This window comes from Sapajus apella, unplaced genomic scaffold (genome assembly GCF_009761245.1).
Source record: "Sapajus apella isolate SASKATOON/1434 unplaced genomic scaffold, GSC_monkey_1.0 scaffold40, whole genome shotgun sequence".
Classification (NCBI taxonomy): domain Eukaryota; kingdom Metazoa; phylum Chordata; class Mammalia; order Primates; family Cebidae; genus Sapajus; species Sapajus apella.
In genome coordinates, this window is record NW_022436980.1 from 12,623,294 (window position 1) to 12,643,621 (window position 20,328).

A 20,328-nucleotide genomic window follows, 5' to 3' on the forward strand; every position below is an offset into this window, starting at 1 on the left:
AGACCTCAGGAAACTTCGAATCCTGGCAGAAGGTGAAGTAAACACGTCCTTCTTCTTATGGTGGCTGGTGGCCAGAAGAGGAGTGAGTAAAAGGGGAAAATTCCCTTATTGCATCTCCTGAGAACTCACTATCACAAGAACAGCGTGAAGGTAACTGCCCCCGTGATTAAATTACCTCCCACCAGGTCCCTTTCATGACACCTGGGGTTTATGAGCACTACAATTCAAAATGAGATTTAGGTGGGGACACAGCCAAACCGTATCAACGGCCATCTGCAAGCCAACGAGAGAGGCCTGGGACAGATACTTCCCTCACAGCTCCCAGGAGGAGCCAAACCTGCCGACACCTTAATTTCAGACTTCTCGCCTCCACATGGTGAGACAAGAACAGCAACTTGGCCTGTGTTCTCTGCCCTTGAGGTTGAAACGGGGAGCAGAAGGTTTTTTTCCCCCGTGTTGCAGCATGGAGTTCTGAATGACAGATGAAAGGCTGCTCACCCACCACGCCCATGCTAAGCCTTATGGCTTCATGGGGTTCAGGCTTCCTGTGTTCAGTCTTCTGTGTTGCCAGAGAAATTTGCATACTCCCATGAACAAAGAAAGCAGCAGAGGAGAAAGAAGAGCTTACAGTCACTTCCTCTTTGGCATGAGAGCAAGTCTGAATGCTCTAGAGTTGATTCTATTAGAAAAACTCTCTGACCCCAAATATGAATAGTTTCACCACACCCAATACTCATCATTTTTAAAATAGATGTTCTGAATTTTACCCTGACTAGTAACCTAAAGACTTCAATTTCTTCTTTTTTTAAATCATGCTCTACAGTAAGAAATGCAAACATACAGACTAGAGAGGGCCACAGGGGTGTTTGATCCCATTGCTTCATGTAGCAGGAAGACACTGAAGCCCTGAGAGGGGTTAGAACTTGTCCAAGGTCACACAGCAGGCAGAGCAGGTCAGGGCCTCAAACCCCTATCTTCTGCCCTCTCCTCCCAAGGCCTCCATCACTAACACCCTGTCATGGCCCATTAGCAATCCCATATCTTGAAAATTAATTTTTTTTCCACTCACACTTTACTGCCCTTCCCTCCTGCAAGCATTTGGAAGTTGAAAGGTCACAGCAGGCTTTGTGAAATCAACCAGAAGAACTGAAAGGAAGCTGATGACAAAAAGTACTTCAAAACCTCTGTTTTCATGAAGACAGCTTCCCCCCACCCCGATCAAACTGAATTATTCTTTTTATTTTTCTGGTACTCTTCTCATTGTGGATTTTTAAATGTGTTTGAAATAGTTCTTTTTTTTTCTATAGATTAATCACCTTTCAATGCTCTCCTTTTTTAAAAAAATCTAAACTTTCAAATAAAATTTTCATTTTTAACTTTCAGTCCTTCTCCTTTATCATAATTTACTTTTCCTATCATGTTCAGTGAATTATACAATTAATGACTTTTTCAGCTTCCAAATGGTTTGTTATTGTACATGTCATGTTTTCTTTTGGATGAGAAAACACTTATTTCACACAATAGTGCCATTGCTTTTATTATTCTTCCTGTCACTGAGAGGGGGAAAGACCAAGAACCAAACAATAAGACTTTTATTTCCAGCTACTGGAGAGCTGTCCTGAAGGTCACTACAAGCCTCTGCCGTTGTGTGCTTCCATCTTGGACATGCCATCCAAATTGCGTAGAGTGGCTGGGGTCTTTTACAGCATGGAGTGTCATCTCATTTCACAGTTGGAGAAACTGAGGCTCACAGGTCCTCTCAGGGCCACACAGCTACCTAGTGCCAGATCCAGAACTAAACCTCAGGTCCCTGAGTTCCAGCCCACTGTCTTTTCCACTGCACGGAAAATCCCAGGAATTTTTTTTCCGAGCTCCCTGAATTCACCCCAAGCTAGTGTTGCAATCCATTTGGTTTTATCTCAGCAGTGTTGGAAGAAAGGGCCTGTAGTGATTCCTGGCTCAATAATATGAGTTTGCATAATAATTTGCATAATCTGGTTGATGAGTTTCATGTTGCTCTAGCTCCAACCAAGCCGTCTTCACTGGTTCTTTTGTGTATCGAAATCCAGAAGCTGTCAGCAGGATTCTGCGCATGGCCTTGTGGGGGGTAAGAGGATGGGATCTGGCGTCAGACCTGGGCAAGTAATTAACCTCCCTTTGCCTCAATTTTCCCTGATATAAAATAAGGAGAATGACAGCACCTGTGTCATGTTGCCCATTTTTAAGGATTACATGAAAAAAAGTGAGTTTAATATTTATAACAACTCAATAAATATTATTCTCGCTACCTATGAGGACATACTACTCAATAGTGGTTTAATAAAAGTTTATAAGGAAATATAAAACTGTAATTAGTGCAATTGCAACAGCTGTGGTGTGGTGCAGTAGGAATCACCCTGGGCTATGAATTGGGATATCTGAGCCCCAGCTTCAACTTCACCATGAATGAACCATGTGGCCAGCATGGAGCTGTCTCACCTCTCTGGATCAGTTTCTTAACCAACAAATCTAATCCTAGTCTTTAAATGGGAGAAAGGAACTCCCTGAAAAGTACAGTTTAACTGACTCACAACCTGTGAAAGCAACGCAATCTCACACCAGAGGAAGGTGAACCCCCGCTAAGAATTATCATCCCCTCCTCAGTGAGGAAGGTGATTTCTTGGTCTGCCTCCATGAGGAAGATAATTGTTGGGCCGTCACTCTGAGGCGTCCTGGCCCCAAAGCAGGAATAATTCCACCCTTGCCTTCATGGGAGCCACCTGCCTGAGCTCAAGCCGGAGAAAGGAGCAGATGAACAATGAATGTCACAGCAATTAGTTTTGGCAATTAGGCAGGCAATTAGTTCTGCAGCATGTAGAATGGGAGGAGAAAGTAAATCAGCACTGGGAGGTGACAGGGAAATATGATTAGGACATCAGGTGCCGGTGACACCCAGGTGGAAAGTCAGGCATTAGGGTCCCAGCCTCCCCTTCCCCACCACCGACCGCCACAGAGACCCTGGAAAGCAGCTGCTTTAATTGAAGAGACATCCCATCCTCTGTTCTAGCCTTTTTCTCAAGGACATCTCATGCCTCCAGTGTTCACTCCATGCTGTGATCGTGCTGGTTTCTCCCCCAAAATTCTGCCCCCCATGTCAAATAAATGAAGCACTAGTTTCCTGAAGATTGTCTTCTCTTAGTTGAGAATACATTTGTTTTCTTTTGTTTTTATAGTTTTGGTAGCTCTTCACTAAAGACAAGTTAATGAATTAAAGACAAGTTCACATTTTTCTTGGGGGTGGGTAGGAGGCAGATCCTAAATCAGTGTATGATATTGTGGGACATGGGGTGGTGCTTTAAAATCAAGGACCTGGAATTAGATTCCAGCTTCACTCAAGATCAGACCTGGGCTCTGACCTTTAGTTTCCTCAGCTCTAAAATGGGCATAACAACAGGATTTCCAGTTAAAATACATGATACTTCCATATCTCTTGTTCACAGACATATTAATTTCATACTTTTGGGAGTGTATGTTTTATTTAGAAATTATTTGTTTTGATCTGAAATTCGGATCTAACTGGGCATCCTCTATTTTCATTTGCTACATCTGGGAACCTAGAATAAAATAATAATACATCAGAAAATTAATGAGAAGATGAAATCAAGCACTGTATTAAAAACCCCTAACTGTGTGCCTAATTGGGAAGCCGAGGAACAACTAAAGTTTCTTTCTCTTCACTTGCCTCTGCCATTCTCATCTGAAAGGTTAGACATTTTCTATAGAGCCTGGAAGTATAGAGCAATGCCAGTAGTGGTGGACTGGTTTTGACTCAAAATAAGGAAAGACCTTTCTAATGGGTTGACTGAGGCAAGGGGTTCAAGCCCAGGTCCAGATACCTCTTGAAGAGAAGACTCGAGCATCAGAAGAGTAGCTGGACATGATCTTTAAGGTCTCTTTCTACCTGAGCTTCTGAACTGGTATTTGGAGCTTCTCTTCTTATGATTAAGCACTGGGAACAGCTTCGGAGGACCCAGAAGTGCAGTTAGGAAGTGTGATGACACAGGAGCACCTGGTGCAGCAGCAGTCTATTCAGGACATTCACAGTGATTCTTAGGAAAAGTCAGGGATGGAATCCAGTGCTAGATTTCACACTGCGAGACGCCCAGCTGGTGTTCTGATGACCCACCTCACCAAAGGCACCTTCAGGTTTTGTGTGGCACGAGCCTTACACAATTATGGGAGCCCTCTTTAAGAAAAAGAATGCAAAATTGCAAATACAAAATTAGTCATGAAAGCGAATATTTACTTAGAATGAGAAATTATATCATGACAAATTACAAGAGTGCTGGAGAATTAGTTCCTTTTCTTCTGAGATCCCTTTAAGCAATTTACCAGAAATGCTGACATAGAAATGTTTCCTGATTGTAACCCGGCTTCCTCTCTCCACCTGGAACTCTATCACTCTTAGCAACCCAGGCTCTCACAGGTGCCCTGCATGGGAAAGGATCTGTAACTCACATTTTAATCATTTTATGAAAGATGTTCTCTTGTAACCAAGTACATTTCTGAAATATAATTTTATTCTTTTATTTTTAATTGATACATAATAATTGTACATCTCTATGGTGTACATGTGATGTTTCCATACCTGTATATGATGTTTAGTGATCAAATAAGAGTATTTAGCATATCCATCATCTCAAACATTTATCATTTTTTTGTGTTTGGCACATTCAAATTCCTCTCTTCTAGCTGTTTTGAAATACACAATAAATTATTATTAACTATAGTCACCCTACTGTGCGATGGAACACTAGAATTTATCTAACGTAACTACTGTTATTTTTTATTTTTATTTTTTTGAGATGGGGTTTCAAAAACGCTTAAGTCTGTCACCCAGGCTGGAGTGCTGTGGTGCGATCATGACTCACTGCAGCCTGGACCTTCCCAGGCTCAGGTGATCCTCCCACCCCAGCCATCCGAGTAGCACGTGCCACCATGCTTGGCTCATTTTTTAAATTTTTGTAGAGATGGGGTTTTGCTATGTTGCCCAGGCTGGTCTCAAACTCCTGGGTTCATGCCATCTGCCCACCTCAGCCACCTGAAGTTCGAGGATTACAGGTGTGAGCCACTGCATCCAGACTACAACTGCCACCTCACTCCCATCTAACTTCTTCCTGCCTAATTGTAACTTTGTACCCTTTCACCGATTTCTCCCCATTCCCCAACCTATCCTTCCCAGCCTCTGGTAACACCAGTCTACTCTATTTCCATGAGGTCAACTTTTTGGATTCCACATATGAGTGAGATTATGTGGTATGTGTCTTTCTGTGCTTGGTTTATTTCACAGAACATAATGTCCTCCAGACTCATTGATGATACTGCAAATGACAGGTTTCATTCTTTTTTATGGCTGAATAATATTCCATCATGTATATATACCACATGTTCTTTATCCATTCATCTGTTGATGGACACTTAAGTAGATTTCATATCCCAGCTACTGTTAATCACCCAGCTGAATAATTTTACAATCATGTTTATTACACAAGCAATGTTGTAAGAGTGTTAATGAAAAACAAAATAATAAAAAGGTAGAGAGGGAACTCTCATAATCCCTTCATTTCAACCAACCATCTGTTGCTTTTTTCCATGTTTCCTTTTCAGCCCATGCTTCTATATGCACAATTTAAGCATTTGGAAAGTATGGTGCAGATATAATTTCATACTCTTTTCCACTTCACATTTCCCTATGGCTCTCCACTGTCTTAATTGGTGTGATATTTCAAGGCTGCATGATAATCCACTATCCTGCCATTGTGAGAAATTCATATCACACAAATAAGAATTATAAAGATGGGATCTGAATTTTAGCCTGACTACAGACAGTTCTAACCACACATACACACACACACAAAAAAAATTAAAGGAAAGAAAGACCATAGGAACAGTATAATTCACAGAGGTGTAAATAATCTGTCAATGTAAATAGAAGAATCAGTCAAAGCCATTATTAGGTGTGGACAGATGAAGAAACTATCACCAGGTTGTATTTCCACTTTTCAACTAATTTCTTCAGTTAAACAGTTGAAAATCCAGTGAGGATGACCCTTCTCATGGGGTTATGAAGAGGAATAAATAGAGATTGTCCTGTGACTGGATACTACAGTGGATGGACATTTTTCCCCCCAAAAGAGTATTTGTTTCTTAATGGAAAGTATTTCTACTGGAGTCATACAATGGGAATTCTATGGCAATAATCTAATTATGCCGATTAGAATGCAAATTATTCCATAAAACACTGTGAGGACCCTCCCTCTGAGAAATTTCTGAACAAAACATTTCAATAGTGCTCAGTAGCTTTCCCTTCCTGGGGGGAAATTACAAGTCGAGTACAATATGATTCATAACTTAATGGAACAGTTGCTGTGGGTGGACTTGTGTCACTCACGTCCCCCTTACAAGCCCATGGCTACACCCCCTTACCTTTTACTTTCTCAGCTTCTCAGTGGGGTGCAGCAGCCAAACCACCCTGTTGGGTTTTGACTTTTTAAAACTCCAGTATAAAAGACAGGCAGTAAAGACATGGCAACAGCATCCAAAGCTCCTATTCTTAATCTCTGAGTGTCATATCAGGCAGCAAGCTCAGAGTTTGAAATGTCTTTTCTGTGGTTTGGAACTGTTTCCACAGTCTATCCAATTTATAAGGAGAGGTGATTACAGCTCATCACAACTATCAGCATTATGCCAAGATGGATATAAGCTATTAAAACTACAGCTAAGTCATTTTTAGGATGGAGGCACACACTAACGGGCATGACTCACCTTATTTTGGGATTCCTAATATGACAAAGGTTGTTGCAAAGGTTCGCTGTTAGGTTTTTAAATCTGCAACTCTCATGTTCTCCTGTTAAGGGCAGGATGGAGGATCTGAGAGCATTGGAGTAGAGGTTTGGTGCTGGGCCAGTTCTGAAAGCACAGTCTCTGTTTCAGCTGAAGGTGTCTCAGATCCTATATTGTGACGATGCCAAGGTTTAGACACCCTAATCCTCAACCTGTAACATTCCCTCAGACTTTATGGCTTCGATTTCTTGCAATGAAAAACAGAAATTGGGGAGCAACTACATTCCACAGGGTCTCCTCATGTATCGATCTTCCTTCTGCATCAGTGACGCACCTGGCAGCACAGGGATGGTGATCAAAGGGCTTCTTCCTGGCAAAGACAAAAATGTGTACAATTATGTTTTTCTTTTAATTTCATAAAAGACAACGTGTATGTGAACCAAAACCAGGGAATGACATTCTGACCAGCCAATTTTCTCACTGAAGCTTTTGTAAAATGGAATTTTCTTTGCTTCCTATTTTTATGCTGTCTTCTAGTGTGGCTGGCACGGGTAACAATCATACTTGGCACTTCTGTCGTGCTTTTCATCCAAAGATTTCAAAGTGCTCCACAACAGGATTTCATCCTCACGGCGGGGCTGGGAAGAAGGTCAGCTCTGTTATGCCTAGTGAGCAGACAGGATGCGAAGCGGGGACATGACTCATATGTGGGCCCTGCAAAGCTTCGGTGACAGAAGCAGGTTAGAGCCCAAGCTTCCTAATTCCTAACTCTGTCTGCTGTTCACTTGTCCCAGCTGATACAGCCTTTTCTTCTAAGGGATGAACATTAGGCCCAGCACGACATATTATGAACAGCTTGTTAAGTGTCCGACCCTAGGAGAAATGAGAAGCCCAAATAAAAAGATGTTTGATTTGTTTTTGATAACTACTTTTCAGACTTTAAGAACTTGGACCAATAAGCCTTAAAAATCAGTGTAAATCTACTGGGTGAAAAATGGCTACCAGATTTCAATACTTGAAAATATCAAAGTATTGGCAAGAAAGTCAAGCAACAGGAATCTTAGATTCTACAGTTGGGAATGTAATTAGTACAGCCACTCGGGAAAACAATTTAGCAATGGCTTGTAAAATTGAACATGCACATCCACTTCAACCCAGCAAGTCCACTCCCACATAATATATGTAATAAGAATATAATGTAATATGTTATTTCTCTAGAAGAAATTCTTGTACATATGCACCATGAATACATACATACATGAGAAATGAACTAAAATATTATCCAGTACTGAAAATGAATGAACTACATCTTCCCATAAAAGATGGATAAACCTACATAGTACTTACTGAAAAAAAGCAAGACTGAGATGAAGAGATAAAAGAAGAATCTATTTTTGTAAAGCTCAAAAATATTAAAACTAAACATATGCTTACAGGCACAAACATATATAAAATAAAACTAGTTTTTAAAAGGCAATCAAATAACAAAGGCAAAGGCAGGATGATAATTCCATATTGGGAAAGCTAGGGCTCTGAGATTGGGGAGGAACATGGAGTGTATGTTCTAGTATGTGAACTAGGTATGTTCTAGTCCTTAAGTTGGATGGTGGATTAATGTATTCATGTACTTTTGTTTTACCTTTTCTCTTTATGATTACGTATATGTTACACATATTCTTTTCAAATATTACCAAATAATTTTAAGTCAGCACAGATCGGCTAAAAGTGAAAAAAAATAAGAGACTTTTAAAGAAAGCATAAACCTCCACCAAATGTGTGTGTATATGACGGCAGGTCTTAAAATATTGCTTAAAGATTATAAACATCTAAACATTTTGAGGGTCAGTATTTTTAAGATATCTGTCAAACAGTGAGTCAAAAAAAGTATTTGAAACAATTATTACCTAAAAAGATTTATTGTCGTGTGTAAAGAGGTCATATAAGTTGAGAAGCAAGACATTAAAACTCAATAAATAATCTGGAAAAATATATGCACAAACAATTTCAGGAAAATTCAAATGAGAAAGATATGAAAGAGGTTCGGACTTCCTTCGTAAACAAAGAAGTGAAGCTTGTCTAGGATAACATGTTTTAAAAACTCATAATATTAGTGAAGATTGAAAAAATTCTCAGTGCTGGCAGGAGTTCAGTGGAGTGAGCATTAAACACTGCTGACTTACAGCCTTTTCCAGAAGCATTTTAGAAATAGGATTCAGTAGCTTTAACTAAGCCCATAACTTTTCATCCAGGAAGGTCCTAGAAACCACTCCAAAAGAAACCGTTAGAAACCCAAAGATGTTCACAGCAAAATTATCTTTAACAGCAAAACTTAGTTTAAATGCTGAACAATAAGAGAATGGTTAAATATAGGACATCCTCAATGGCAATTATTCAATCAATAGCAAAGGCGTTTTCAAAAATACTTACTGATATGGGAAAATGCTTACACTAAGCATACAGAATGGTTCTTTTTTTTTTTTTTTTTTTTTTTTTTTGAGACGGAGTTTCGCTCTTGTTACCCAGGCTGGAGTGCAATGGCGCGATCTCGGCTCACCGCAACGTCCGCCTCCTGGGTTCAGGCAATTCTCCTGCCTCAGCCTCCTGAGTAGCTGGGATTACAGGCACGCGCCACCATGCCCAGCTAATTTTATGTATTTTTAGTAGAGACGGGGTTTCACCATGTTGACCAGGATGGTCTAGATCTCTTGACCTCATGATCCACCCGCCTCGGCCTCCCACAGTGCTGGGATTACAGGCTTGAGCCACCGCACCCGGCCCAGAATGGTTCTTACTGCACATTTTTAGATGTATAAAATATATGTGTACACATATACAAATGCAAAAAAAAAAAAAAAACAAAACCACAAGATGTTGAAAGGTTTAAAGAGTGACCGCTGCATAATGAGCTACTGAGTGGTTTTTAGTTTTTCCTTTGTTTATCTCCATAGTTTCTATAAGGAATTTCCTAGATTAATTTAAAAAAAAAGCATTTAAAAAATAATAATACAAAATAGTTACAGTAGAGGGGCAGGCATTTCTGTAACACAGCAATGTGGGCCATAAAGTCCATTGTAGGGTGACCAATTGTTGCCCTTTACCTGCGACTCTCCCAGTTTCGGGGAAGAAAGTCCCACATCCTGGGAAACTTATCAGCCCCGAGGAAAACTAGGACAATTGGCTATCCTTCCAACGCCTGAGAAGCTCATCGGAGTGGACGGACTTCCCCACCCTAAATTCCAACTGTAGTCTTGATAATTCCTCAGTCTCCCTATAGAAACGGCTATTGTGACCTTGTGTTATGAAGATTTTTAAACGCCACATCTTAAAGAGCTTGTGGAGCACAGAGCAGATGCATAAATGCTAAATAGGCTAGTTTAGCAGCGTTATGCAAGCTCTGAATACGCACTCAAATAGGTCAGGAAGCAAGAACTAGCTCTTGTCTTAGGGAAGAGGAGAGTATTTATTTCTCATTTTGTTATTTGTGCTGTACATATTCCTTGCTTTTGCAGAATGGTAGTGGCAGGTGTATCACTTTGCCAGAGAAAAACTGAGTGCTGGGGAATGCAGCTTAGAGGGTGAAGCCAGTTCTCCGGGCTGGAGCTAAGGCCCTGCGGATAAATAGATTCAGGTTGGAACTGCCTTCACACAATCAGGGCAGATCTCCTCCTACGCTAAATCTCCGGGAAGTTTTTCTACGTATTTGCTTAGGAAAGCATCTGGAAAATATAATAGGACTGCGATACTGGGTATGCTAACAGCAATCTCTGTGTCACGGAGAAGAGCAGTGAGTGGCAGGTAAGGGGGCGGCAGGGAGTCAGCATGCCTATGTTTGAGGCAAGCCTTTGCCACCTCCCAGGGGCATGAATACCTTTGGGCAGCCACTTAGCCAGTTTCTGTTCCTTAGTTTCCTTATGCATAAAATGAAGATGCTAACAGCACCCACCTCAGCGTTGTGAGGATTGCATAGGTGTTAACAGGGTAATAAGAGCTTGGAGCAGTGCTGGCAGGTGGGCACGCAGGCGGCTTATTAGAGGGTGCACTTAAAATCAGCCACAGGGGCAGCGAAGGGAAGGAAGCAGGACTGATCAGAGCAGAGCAAGAGGTCGAGCTGTGATGAAGTCTTGACAGAGCCTCAGTGGGGCCCCACCACAACTTTCCTGAGTTGGGGCTACAGATGGGTCCTTGATACCCCTGCAATCAATCAAAAGACGGCCACCCCCTGAAAGGGGCTGGACCCTGACTTGACAGCCCTGAGAGTCACCTCCCACAGACCCCGAGATCTGAAATCCATGGCTGCATTGCACCGCGTGGGCGGCGCCTTGCCCTGGCTGCTCTCAGCTGGTAACAGAGCCAGCGGGATTACTGGGGCAGGCCTCTTGCTGGGAGCAGGGGACTGATCTGATAGCTGCTTTTTATCTGGAGAAGTCCCTGATGACCTTGCTGAGTTTGCCTGAACCTTCAGAGTGGTCTAGTATTCTTCCACCCAGCCTTCCTTCCTTCTCCTCTGTACTTTGGATCAGCCTTCTCTGGTTTCCCTAAAATTGGTGATGAACACTGTGATATACCAGCCCAGTTCCCCTTTAGGAGCAAATTTTAAAATTTACTATTTTTAATCCTCTTTAATTTTATTTTTTGAACATGTAAAACATCACATGGTTCAAAAGCCAAAACTAAACTAAACAGACAGACAAAACCAAGAAGTATAATCAGAGAATTCAGGCATCCAACCTGAAAAGCAGAAAGCAGTGCAGAGAAATTGTTCTCGACTAAAGGAGACTAAATGACTGGTTCAGGAGACAGGGGAAGGGAAAATCTAGCTAGCTATATATCTTGCTAGATATAAAAAAAAATACAGCAAAATGCTAACAATTGTTGCCCTAGATTAAGAACATTGTAATATTCTTTGAGTCTTTCTGTAGATTTTGAAAGTTTTTATAAGTATAAATTCTAGGAAAAAGTAAGAAATTTTTTTTTTGTCAAAGTGTCCAGTACTTGGGTTCTTATTTATCTGCAAACATATTAAGACATGAAAGAACTAACATAGCCTAAAGCATAGTAAATAAGTAAAACACTACGCCTGTGCCCTAATTTCTTAAAGTAAAGCAAGAACTCATAAAGGGAGATTTCCAGGTTTAAATATGATACACCTTTTAATTCTCAATGAAATTCTAGACAGCAGAATTAAACACATGATTTGTGAGCACTTAGAAAGGAAAGCAATGATCACTAAGAGACAACATATGTTCATTAAGAAAAGGTCACACAAAATACATCTCTTTTTTTCCCCCAGTGCGGAACATCAAAGACATAATATAATTCAATTACAACAAAGCACTAAAAAGCTGATCATATTGGCTTTGTGACAAAAATGAATACATACAGCTGAATTATTAGCTGAACACTGCTTCCACCCTTCATTCTTTCTTTGGTTCAGTCATTCATTCAGTATTAATCATGTGTCCAGCACTGTGCTAAGAAGACACAGCACTCTATTACAATTAATGAACATGTTAATGTCAATTTAGACCAAAAGGAAAATTTTGAAGATATTTCTAAAGGCGTGGCCAAGGACAAAAAGCATCAGAATCAAATGTGGTGCTAGTTAAAAATGCACATTCCCGGAATCACATCCCAGACTTATTAAATCAAAATTTCTAGAAATGGGACTTAGGGGCCTGCAAATTTAGCAAATGTCCTACTTAATTATTTTGTACACAAAAATTTGAGAGCCACTACTAAAAGTGATTCTTTGTCTTCTAGTCTAAAATCGTAAACATCTTAGTAAGTGAATTGGGCGAAGTCCAATAAAAACTTTGCCTATCAAGTTTTACATGACTGAAAGTTGGAGGTAAAGCTGATAAACAATATTAAAGAATCAAATTTGAAAAGACCTTGGAAAAGGAGAGGGATGGAATGAAATTAACAATATACAATTTAATAGGGTTAAATGTGAAGTTCTGCTTCTAAGTTCAAAGAATCAACTACTTAAATATAAGGTCGGAAAGCTCTGAATTGACAGGAGTTCACTTGAAAAAAATTTGAAGTTCAATGAGAGTCAAAAATGCGATATTATTTCCAAAAAGACTGACACAAATTTTAGGATACATTTATAAAAACCAAAACTAGGGAAGGGAGGGACAAGGTTGCACCCATCATGTTCTGCATTGGCAGAGCATATTTATTTTAAAATATTTGATATGTATATTTTTAAAAAGAAATTATCAAACTAGAGTGTGTCTGAGGGAAAGTGACTGGGTAGTAAAGTGCCTTAAACTCACATCATATGAAGAATTGATGAAATAACAAAATGTGTTTCACATAGAAAAGTGAAGACTCAGGTATATTAATAGCCAACCTTATAGGGTTGAAAGGCTATTGTGTTGAGGGAAGAAATAGACATTTTCTCTATGATTCTGCAAGAAAGAACTGCAGACATTAGGGGAAAGTTATTTTTGGTTTAACGTATGAAACAATGACCTAAGAATTAGCAAGTTCAATATATGAAATCAGTTGTTGCCATTATGAGATAGTAAGTTCCGGCAGTAGGTTAAAACCCCTATCAGAGATTGTGAAAAGGATTCCAATCAATCAACCAATCAAGGGAGGTGCTAGGGCTTAAATGTTTTCATGTCCCCCAGTGCAACAGCATTAAGAAGCATGGCCTTTAAGAGGTAGTTAAGTCATGAGGGCTTCGTCCTAAAAACTGGTATTAGCATTAGGCCCTTTAGACCTCAAGGTTGGAGGAAGCACCCTTTTGTCCTCCCACCCCTTCCACCATGTGGGGACACAGCATTATCCCCTCCAGAGGACAAAGCAACAGGCACCATCTTGGAAACAGAGACCAGGTTCTTACCAGACACCAAACCTGCTGGACTCTGTATCCCGGACTCCCAGCCTCCAGGACTGAGAGAAATAAAATTCTGTTCTTTATAAATTACCTAGCCATTGTTATTTTGTTACAGTAGCACTAAAGGACTAAGGAGGCTTTGTATGTACCAGTAGCCATGGTGGAATATGAACTGAGAGGTATGTGTAACTGAAACCACTGTGACTGAAATACAAAACTTAAAAAAAAAAAAAAAGGAAAGGAAAATAAATAAAAAAGGATACCTGCATTACAAAGGACATCTAGCCAAACAGAGATTCCATTCTTTAAATTTCTATGTAACTACTTATAATTTGGGGTTCGTTGCAAAGCCTTCAAAGACTTTTCTGGTTATACCATTTGTTTATCCTTCGAAAGGAATCAGTTTCTGGCATGTTAGCGGGGCTATTCTGAAGAGGGTAAGGGTCAGAATGCCCATGACACACTTCCATGGTCTTCTGCAGAGGAGCCTGACCGTGGTGAATCCTTAAGCTGACATACCTCAATTCTTCAGCTGTGTTATCCTGCTACAGAACAACAGCCAGCCTTGCCAAAAGTGGGAAGTGAGCTCAAAGGCAAACAACATGTATTCTGGCTGGTGCTTTATGAATAGCATGGCACAAAATCTGTGTCAAAATGGGGATGATGGAGATAAACTGAAGGAATGATATGCCCTCTTTGGGTGTTTTTTTTTTGTTTTTTGTTTTTTTTCATTTAATGCATTACCATTAAATGTAAACCATTACATTAATTGGTTTGAGCATTAGGAAGATGGAGCAGAAACAGAAGATACCCAGAGAGAAAGTCAACTGTAGATGTTGTGAAAAGCCATTGCGTATACTGAAATTAGAAGTGGGCAAAAGCTATAAGACAGCTGTAACAAAAAGCTAATAAAAGGTGGGAAGAGCAGTTGGCTGGTGGGAATAGGACTATTGAAGCAGATTATACGTATACACTTACCAGAGTTACCTAACGGCACTCTACTGCTAAGTTGATGTTGATAATTCAGTTGCTCAGGACCATCTTGGATGTTTGGGGGAATTCTGGTCTTTGAGTAGCATTCCAGTCTCCAATATCAACTCTTGTGCAGCTCTTGTGATTGTCCTTATTTCTATGTGAATCTTACACGACACTTTTCTGACTTTTCTACTAAATGAAAGAAGGGAAGGTTTTAGTACTACTAGCAGTCTGGGACATAGCCCAAGAGGCTTATCACAAGCTCAACATTTCTCTGCAGTCTCACGTTGTTTTCATCTTCAAAATTCCATGTGCATTTGCCTCCTTAAGAGATCAGTATTATTTTTTATTAAAAATGTTTCATTCATTTAAAATGGATAATTTAGAGAGACATGCCCTGTTTTTTTGTTTCAGTTAGTTCCTGTAATTTTTGGCTAATGCCATGTAATCCCTTGAAATCTGGCCACCTCAGTTTGAGAAACATGATCTTACAATAAACTTATATTACTTGAGGTTATCTGTGTGACTATTCCCTAAAGATCCTAATTAATGCAGTCGCTTTAGGGAGATATGGGGGTGTGTGTGTGTGTGTGTGTGTGTGTGTGTGTGTGTCCTATTCCAGAATGTTATCTGAATTACAAAAGTCGGAAAACAGCACTTTACGTGTTTTTAAAATACTTGAAAATTTATGATAAAATTAACGTGTGTTCCTATGCAACAATTTTGCATGTTCTTCACATGTACCCCAAAACCTAAAATGCAATAAAATAAATAAATGGGAAAAAAAAAAACGTTTTTCAGATAAACTTTCCCAGTCATACTATGCAAATAGTACTAAAAATCTTGCAGAATTTTTGAAACGGTTGGTTTTTTTAACATTTGATTTAAAAAAGATTGCCCTTTTAATCTTTCAAGAATTTATTTTTTAAATATGTTAAAATGTGTGCATCTAGCCTTTTCTAACAACACATTTATTGCATTATTGATTAAATATTATTTGGTTCACCAATATTTAATATGTACGTCCTTTTAGTTTAAATAATCATAATCCCTGGGTCTATTTCTGAAGTTTTTATTTTTTCATTGATATAATTTTATGCCAACATAATAAATAAAATTTCAATGATTATCACATTAAAAAAAAAAATTAAACACACACTACAGTATAATGTAGCATGTGAATGATGAAGTTTAATGTTCAAACCCAACTCTGCTCATTTGTAGGCATTTTACATCTTCTTGTATATTAAAATAAATTATATTTTATTTTTCTTAAGTCAATGTCACTTCACTTTATTATAGGCCTGAAGGAAGTCCATCTTCTTTCACACAAAACCCACTCAAGAAATAATAGGAAAAGAGAGAAAGAAAGCAGCAGACATGAGCAATACAAAGAGAACCAAGGATAAGAATTAGAATTCAGACTTGAATTCTAATTCAAGGTGTAGATTTCTGTGTGGAGTAATTGTTTCCATTAGGTTCTATTTAAAAATTAATAATGTTAAGAATTAAGTGTTCTTATATACTGAAGTGTCATTGCTAGTTATTAAATGTTATTTATTAAAATCCTAATAAAAATTATACTTTAAATTAAATATTGACTCCCACTAAATTAATTTAAATAATTAAGCCTAATATTACTGGTGAGGGATGACAGGAGGGAGGAGGAAGGGAGTCCATTGTGAAACCTGATTTTTTTAATAAAAAGTTGTATATGTAAATAATGTGTTAAAAGATTATGATTCTCCAAGCCACTTTTTTGTCCATTGCTAACATTGACTTTCTTTAGAAACTGGCTTATACTTTCCAGGCATTATTACAATCCATGAAATTGACAGAGAACCCACTAATGCCTCTGCACACCAGTTCACTTCAAAAGTCTTTATTGGACCAGGCTCAACAATGCAAGAGGACTAAGACATGAGCCCTGCCCTTCAGGAGCCCACAGCCTTGAGAGAGAAAGGGACTTGTAAACACATGGTGACAGTGCAGCGTGGTATGTGCAAGACGGGAAATACATACTGGGCATCAAGTCAGGAGGCTTAGAGGCATCTTCACAGATGTGGTGATATACTGGGTAGGACTTTGGCAGTTAAATATCAGAGACGAGGATTCCTAGCAGAAGTACTCTGAGGTGCAGAGGTGTGAACCAGCATGCTGCATTTGACAGACAGCTTTACTTCGGTAGAACTGGGAGAGGTTAGAGGAAATGAATTGTAGCCTCCGAGAGAAAAGAAATAGGATCAGGCTAGATTCAACATTTCTTCTCTCTGCGTGACCTGAGGCAAATTATCTGGTCTCTAGAAGCCTCCATTTCCTTATTTATAAAATTTCTTCCTAGAGCTGTGTTGTTTAAGATTGTGGACAAAAACCTGGCCCCTAGCACTCAATGAAGACTAGCAGCATGGTGTTGGTGGAGTGTGACATGGTTAAATACATGACCTGGGACCTGTGGTCTCACAGGACCACCTCAAACTCACCACCCTACAAACATCTGTGAACAGGGGCATAGCAAAGACAGCAGTGTAGGTGGTGTGTGTGTTATGTAAGTGAGACAGACAAAGAGAGACGGAAAGACAGACCACCCTGGGAAGCAGGAAATTAATTCTACCTGTGTCTCCTACTTTCTGACATCTCGCCGATTATACATTTAATGTATTTTTTTCCCTTTTTTTTTTTTTTTTTTGAGACAGAATCTCACTCTGCCTTCCAGGTTGGAATGCAGTGGCGAATCTCGGCCTCTGCCTCCCAGGTTCAAGCAATTCTCCTGACTCAGCCACCCAAGTATGGAATTACAGGCATGCACCACCACGCCCAGCTAATTTTTGTATTGTGAGTAGACACAGGGTCTCACCATGTTGGCCAGGATAGTCTGGAATTTCTGACTTCCAGGTGATCCACCCACCTCGGCCTCCCAAAGAGAACACTTAATGTACTTAAAAGTTAGTACTGCTCCTTTTCTTCTCACCCTAATGCCTGTGCTGGTCAGCCATCGAGCTTATGGGGATTGTACATGTTCCCCTTCACTCTCTCAGAAATCCACAGAAGCATGGCAAATGAACACACCTATGTGAGTGATGCTCGTTATCATGGATCACAATACACTTTTAATAAAAGTCTTAACATCAAAGTCCAAACAGATATCTTTCTGGTTTTTGATAAGACAGGATCTCAAATTCATGTGTCTGAAAGCCAGTCTCCCCAAACTGTCTCCCAAGCTTGCATCTCCTTCTGTGCTCCCTGTGCTGAGCAATGGCATCATCATACACCCAGTGCACAAGTCAGGAAGTCAGGAACTTATAAGTCATCCTTGACCTCCTTCCTCTTCACAGTTCACTCAATCAATCTCCAACACTCAGGAAATTGAACTCTAGAAAAACAAGCTTATCTTCTTCCCTCCTTTCTTACTGTGGCTTCCTCAGTTCAGGTCCTTCTTACTTCCTGGCAACATAATTGGAAAAGCTTCTTCAATGGACTCCCCGTGTCCAGCAAAGCCATCCCACATGGTGGCAGAGAGATCTAAATTATAGAACTCCACTTAGAATCATTGTAGCGTGCTCCACCGTCTACAAAACGAAGCCCAAACACAGGATTCAGGTCCTGAGTGCTCTGACCCTGCCTCCCTTGACTGCCTCATCAACCCTCATGTAACGCTTTGCATTTTATGTTCTGATTATGCCAAGTCACTGGTTGTTTCCCAGAAAAACTCTACCAAAACTTCAAGCCTTTGCACCTGCAATCCCCTCTGTCTAGAACTTTGCTACTCAAAATGTGACCCAGGAGCCAGCAGCATCAGCATCACCTGAGGGCTTGTTGGAAATGCAGACTCTCAGGCTTTACCCCAGAACCACTGAAGCAGTAGCCACATTTGAACAAGGTCCCCTGGTGACTCATGTACACATTAAAGTTCTAGAAGTGCTGCCTAAAAGGTTCTTCCTCCCTACTTTGCCTATCTCATTGACTCTCATCCTTACAGACCCCTGCTCCCCTTGGCATATATTAAATAACATTAACCTCCACTTTACAATTGAAATAAATGTTGTGCATAACATATACCATCTATACTCATAATTAAAAATAATTCAGTATAATACTTTCACTACAATATTTAAAAAGACAAGTAATATGAAATAAAATATCTATTTCTCTATATTTATATTTTATTGTACTTTTAAGTTCTGGGATACATGTGCAGAATGTGCAGGTTTGTTACATAGGTATACATGTGCCATGGTGGTTTGCTGCGCCCATCAACCCATCATCTAGGTTTTGAGGTTCACACGCATTAGGTGTTTGTCCTAATGCTATCCCTCCCTATTTCTCTATTTAAATGTGTTGGTACAACCATACTTAAAGATATAACAAAGTAATGAGATGTTTGATTAGAATCACTGGGGATTGACAGATACAAGACTGATTCAGGTATATTACATTGAGCACACAAATACCACGAGCAATGATATAGTCACAATGTGATTTTCCAAGACGGTAAACTGCTTTAAGCAACGTTCTGAAGATAGCAAAACAGAATATTCCTTTGATTCATAAAGGATTCATATTTCTGGAAAATGCAGCTTTTATTAAAATTGTGTAGAGTAGGCTTTGTGTGTATATGTGACATGAATTAGGTTTTAGGTTCAGATAGTTATAACCACATTTTCACCTACATGGATACCTTGTGGGACATTCAAACATCATGCTGGATGCAGGATGATTCTTTGTTGCATAAGATTAAATCATAGCACAGCAGCACATCTCACATATCTGGCCTTCATCCACCAAATGCTGGAGCTGTCCTGCCATCAGTGACCACCAGTAATGACCCCTAAAATTTCCAAACTCTTGAGGGGCCAATGCCTTTCCTACTTGATCAGTCTGTACTATAGTCTGGATATTCAACCCTCTAAACCTCATGTTGAAATCTGATCCCCAGTATTGGAGGTGGGACTTACTGGTAAGTGTTTGGGTCATAGGGGGCACATTCCTCATGAATAGATGAATGCCTTTCCTAGGAGAAGAGGGGTGAGTGAGCTCTTGCTATTAGTTCCTGAGAGAGCTGGTTGTTAAAAAGAGCCTGGCATCTCCCTCCCCTCTCTCTTGCATCCTTCCTCTTGCCATGTGATCTCCGCCCACACCAGCCCCCCTTTGCCTTCTGCCATGAGCGGAAGTGGCCTGAAGCCTTCACCAGAAGCAGATGCTGGCACCATGCTTCTTAGACAGCCTGCAGAACCACGAACCAAATAAAATTCCTTTCTTTATAATTACCTATCCTTGGGTATTCCTTTATAGCAACACAAATGAACTAAGACAGCTTGATAAACTCTAAAACTTCCTTCAAGCCTCGATTGAAGGAAGGAAGCCATCTGAGGGTGACACAATTGCCCTCTCTGTCCCTGGCGATTTCCTGGTTCTTTCCTTCCATGGTGCTGTCTCAGCTTCCCTAAATGTAGTGATAACCCAGTCCTTTTTACTGCACTCAGCTGTTAGCAGAGCAGGAGTCTCCCTCTCTCTGGTTTGAAAAGAGAGAAATTTGTCGTCTTGCAGTTGTGGAGGCCAGAAGTCCGAAGTCAAGGTACCAGCAGGGCCACCATCCCGCCGAAGGCCCTAGGGAAGAGCTGTTGTTCTACGCTTCTGTCTTAGCTTTTGGTGATCTCAGCTATTCCTTGGCTTGTAGTTGCATTGTG

The 20,328-nt window shown here is 40.1% G+C and overlaps 2 long non-coding RNA genes across 2 annotated transcripts; both read right to left on the reverse strand.

Annotated features, from left to right (window-relative positions):
• Positions 1-1,574: 1,574 nt before the first annotated feature.
• LOC116565511 lies at positions 1,575-4,932 on the reverse strand. Its single transcript, XR_004275474.1, has 2 exons — positions 3,941-4,932; positions 1,575-2,097 (listed from the first exon to the last, which is right to left on the reverse strand). It is a non-coding gene; the product is annotated as an uncharacterized LOC116565511 (long non-coding RNA).
• A 570-nt stretch (positions 4,933-5,502) lies between these two features.
• LOC116565514 lies at positions 5,503-15,339 on the reverse strand. Its single transcript, XR_004275477.1, has 2 exons — positions 14,648-15,339; positions 5,503-7,695 (listed from the first exon to the last, which is right to left on the reverse strand). It is a non-coding gene; the product is annotated as an uncharacterized LOC116565514 (long non-coding RNA).
• Positions 15,340-20,328: the final 4,989 nt, after the last annotated feature.